The following is a 4,691-nucleotide window of genomic DNA, read 5'->3' as shown; positions in this document are numbered from 1 at the left end:
CACATCAAATATCCCCAAACCGAACCTTTGCTCATCCCGAGTAAAGAGGTTACTACGACTATGACCTTTATTTAAAACCTAGCCGACGTGAGACAATTAGCGGGTCTCACTCCACTCCTTCAACTCACAACAAGACATCTATGAGGTAAGATGCCTTCTTGCAAGGCAAGGTGGGGCTTGCCAAAATGGCGATGCATCTGACCTTTATTTAAAACCTAGTCGATGTGAGACAATTAGCGGGTCTCACTCCGCCCCTTCAACTCACAACAAGACATCTATGAGGTAAGATGCTTTCTTGCAAGGCAAGGCGGGGCTTGCCAAAATGGTGATGCATCCAAACATTAAGCACAAAACAAAAGTAAAAGGATGCATCTACAAAAGAATAGCCACTTTCCTCATGTAAGTGGCGGAAATCATATACAAGAGAAGCAATTTAAGGGTACACACTCTATCATAGATATTAGTTCTCCTAGTTACTAAGTCCAATAGGATACAAACAAGTCACCTCCCAGTTGTGATAAACTAGGCTACTTTCGTCCACAATTGCTAAATGCTTTTGTCAAGGGCGATTGGATGGGGGTGGAAGGATGATCCTTATGACGTTAGTGGCGTATGACATGACAAATCTCGGATTCTCTACAAGTGTAAAGGCCAAGGATCGTCCCAAGCCCAACAAGGTGGCATAACAAAAATGATTTTTGGGAATGAAGTGCTCAAGTACATTAAAAACAAGAATAGTGGATTTGACTAACATTCAAAATTTAACCTCAATTCAACTTCCGCATTTCACATTTCAAAACATTGAGATGGGGTTTGTCCCTTATTTGCTAGTGTCCTTTGCTTTCGCCAATCGCTTATTAGGCAACCAGTTAACCTCTATACAATAGCTATTGGGCAGCCGAATTCACAACCGTGTGGGGGCCCAATTCAATGGATCCCGCACCAAAGCACATTGAAGTGGTACTCCTCCATCAAATTTCTTGGCATTTCAACAATTCAAAACATTTGAGGTTTCCTTGGCAATTAAAACGATTCCACATCACAAAACCTTTGAAATGAGCACTTCAAACTTATTAATGAAAAGTATTTTTGGGTTTCCAAACCACCAAGTCAATCAAGGTCCCCTACATAAGTTGATCAAGTCCATATCACATCATAAGGTTGGATAAATGACACACATGCAAACCCTTGACTAGACCTTAGACCATGGGACAAAAGATACTAGTATGACATATCCTAGGGTGTCTTGAGAGTATTCTAGCAAACAAACTCTCAAGGAGAAAAAGTATCTACAAGGGCCTTATATACACTTGTCAAGCTTTCCAAATAGGCATTTTCACAAAATTTTCTATTATGCAACTACATGCCATAATGCAACTAACAAATATACAACTCTAATGCATATGCTTCTATCAACTAAAATGCCATATAAACTAAATGCAAACTCTTAGCAACACATAGGTTCATACCGCATCAACAAAAAGTAGCCACATTGTCATTAACATATAAGAAGGAGGAAGGATATTTGGAAAGATCATACCATGCGTTCTTCTATATCCTTCATGCCTCGAATGTGGCGTAGTCGTCCCAATGTGATAAGAGTAACAAACAAACAAATATATACAATTCTATACAACAAAGGAAAGAACATATTTTTTGGAATTTTTAAATTGTTCAATTTTTTTTCCATTTTTGAAATAAGAGTTAGATGTTAGAATGTTAGAGGTTAGAATTTCCCATCTCCACACTAGTATGGACATTGTCCTCAATGGACAAAACGATAGGAAATTATGCAAATGCAAATGCATAATATTATATGAAATGTATGATTCTACACTTAATGCGTACTACATGAAATATATTTACATATGATGCAAAATAAACTATGCTATATGATGCATGCTTTCGATTGGTCGGAGAGCTAATTTAAATTAACTCGTGTTGCCTATGAATGAACTTTCCCAAACCAAACAAAATACTATTTCTAGTGCAAAACTAGGGAAGTTTATTCACAAGGCATGCAATGCAATCCATGAAAAATTACTTTGTCATTTTGGGTTCTTTATGGTGGGAGCAAAAAAGATAGTCACCTCACTGTTGCGGAGGTGTGAGTCCTTTGATGGTGCTAGGACTCAAAACCTCTTAGCCATCAAAGTGTCCAAAATGACTCTCTAAATGCTCTAAACTACAAGCTATACAAGTTATGCAAGTTATGTAAACATGAGATAAAAACAAAGCAAAAGGAGGGGTAGGAGACTCACAATAGTTGGTTGAGATGCAATGTAAGCCATCAACCTCTTAGTTGTTCGTCCTCCTTCATTCTTTGTTCAACAATCAACTATCGTTCATATCATCATCATCTTCCTCCTCCATGGAACCGGAGGTATTATCATCATCTTCTTCTTCTTCACTTGAACTTTGCTCATTATCATCATGCCTTGATTCACTACCTTCCCCATCCTCATCATGAACATCCTCTTCACTCCTAGTTACCCGGACATCCCTTTCTTCATCTTGAGAAGCTTGTGGAAAGAACACCTTCTTATCCACCCAATCTGGTAAAGGACTCTTAGGCTCAAGAAGTCCTTGCCTAGAAAGATGATAAAGTGGTGGATATTTGGCATAATAGGCGTTCACCCGGTCCTTGTAAGCTTCTCTATGGATATGCTTCATTAACTTGGTCAAATAGTCATTGCCTTCCACAACACTTGAATCATTTGTTGTGAACTCTTCAAAGGCAAAGGGATAGGTCGGTACAAAAATGGAGGAGGGCTCTTCAATCGGATTTTGTTGTTGGTTGATGATGTTCTTGGCAAGCTTGGAGACGGGGATAAGATAGTTGTTTTGGCGAGTGGAAATGCGGCATGTTTTCCTTGGCAAGATAATAGAGTCGGCATCCTTGATCATCCATTTATATCCTTGGGCGGAGTTATCATGCCTCACCCAATGGTACATGGAATGGAGAAGCTTCCCGGATCTTTGAGCTTAGGTGGGGAATTCCCTTGAAGTATGGCACTACTTATCTTTGTGAGTGTGATGGTCTCCAACTTCCTAATGGACTTCTTCTTGGTAAGGATATCTTTCATGTATTTTGCATAGACTGGCACATGGTTGATCAAATCCGTGAATGGGATGGAAACCTCTAGGTTCTTCACAATCTCCCTGAACTTTCCAAGTTACTCATCAAGCTTGGGCTTGGCTTGGTGACTTGGAAACGGAAGTCTAATCACAATAGGGTTCTTTATCAACCTCTTTGGCCTTCTCTTCATTTCTCTTCTTTGATGATTCATTGGTAGTTGGTTCCACTACCTTAGGATTTCTCCTCAATGGTTCCATCCTATCTCTTGTCTTGACACTTTCGTCAATAACATCCTCTTCCATTTGCTCCTTAGGTCCCTCATATCGTGTACCACTCCTCAAGCGAATGGCATTGATGGTTTCATGTCTTGTAGGAGGATTACCTTGAAGAGGTAATTGTCCTTTTTGTCTTTGGGAACTTAAAGAGGCCAATTGGGACATTTGTGTTTCCAACATCTTGGTATTAGCAAGGATATTGTTGATGGTAGTTTCTTTGGCATGGCTATCCCTTTGCGTTTGAGCAAAGAAATCTTGTTGACTCTTTTGCATTTGAAGGACCACTTTTTGAACATCAAAAGGTTGGTCATAGAACTAATTGTAAGAGGGTTGGTTTTGGAATCCTTGATTTTGGTTGAAATAGGGTCTTTGAGTAGGATTTCTCATTAGAGGTGGGGTGTATGTTGGTTGAGGATTTTGCACCTTTTGACTTTTATATTAGTAGTTTGGGTGAAACTTGGTGTTTTCATTGTAAAATTTAGAGTAAGGGATGCCATTCTTTTATGCTTAGAAAGCATTCACTTGCTCATTTGTGCCCCTACACTCTTGTTGATCATGTCCCAATGTTCCACAATTCTCACATACTCCATTTGGAATAGAAGATGTTGCCACCATGGCATTGACTTGTTGATGTTGCTTGGGTGATTAAGAAGCCTCATTCCTCCTGGCTATGGCCTTCTCAAATTCCAAGTTCATTATGTCAATATGGGAGCTTAGTTGGTTACCCAAATCGGCACTCAATTGTGTGACGGAGTCAACTTCATGTCTCCCTCCCCTAGTAGCTTTTCTTGGCCTACTATATTGAGAGTTGTGAACCAACATATCCTCTATCTTTGCCCAAGTTTGGTTGTCATCTACCTCGGTAAATCTTCCATTAGAACCTATGTTGAGCACAATTCTTGCATCTTCACACAACCCATTCCAAAATTGTTGGACTAGAAACCATTCGCTTAGTCCATGATGAGGACAAGAGCGACATGTATCTTTGAATCTTTCCCATGCCTCATATAGAGACTCTTCATCTCTTTGCTTGAACTCGGTGATTTGGGCTCTTAACATGTTAGTATTCTCCAGAGGGTAGAACTTCTTGTAAAAGACAACTGCTAACTTCTGCCATGAATCAATTCCAAGAGTGGCCTTGTCTAGGCTCTTCATCCATTGTTTTGCGGTTCCGATCAAAGAAAAAGGAAAGAATACCCATCGAATTTGATCTTGAGTTACCCCCGTTTGGGAGATTGCATCACAATAGTCACAAAAAGTCTCTATGTGTAGATAAGGATCCTCACTAGGCATCCCTCCAAATTGACTTCTCTCAACTAATTGTATAAATGTGGATT

General features: G+C 39.6%; 1 non-coding gene across 1 annotated transcript; it reads left to right on the top strand.

Moving 5' to 3' along the window:
• Positions 1–4,306: 4,306 nt before the first annotated feature.
• On the top strand, positions 4,307–4,413 carry LOC141603663 (small nucleolar RNA R71). The gene has a single exon (XR_012525521.1). It is a non-coding gene; the product is annotated as a small nucleolar RNA R71 (small nucleolar RNA).
• Positions 4,414–4,691: the final 278 nt, after the last annotated feature.

Source organism: Silene latifolia, chromosome 9 (assembly GCF_048544455.1).
Source record: "Silene latifolia isolate original U9 population chromosome 9, ASM4854445v1, whole genome shotgun sequence".
NCBI lineage: Eukaryota > Viridiplantae > Streptophyta > Magnoliopsida > Caryophyllales > Caryophyllaceae > Silene > Silene latifolia.
The sequence above is the reverse complement of the archived record's forward strand: the minus strand, read 5'-3'. Positions and strand labels throughout refer to the sequence as shown.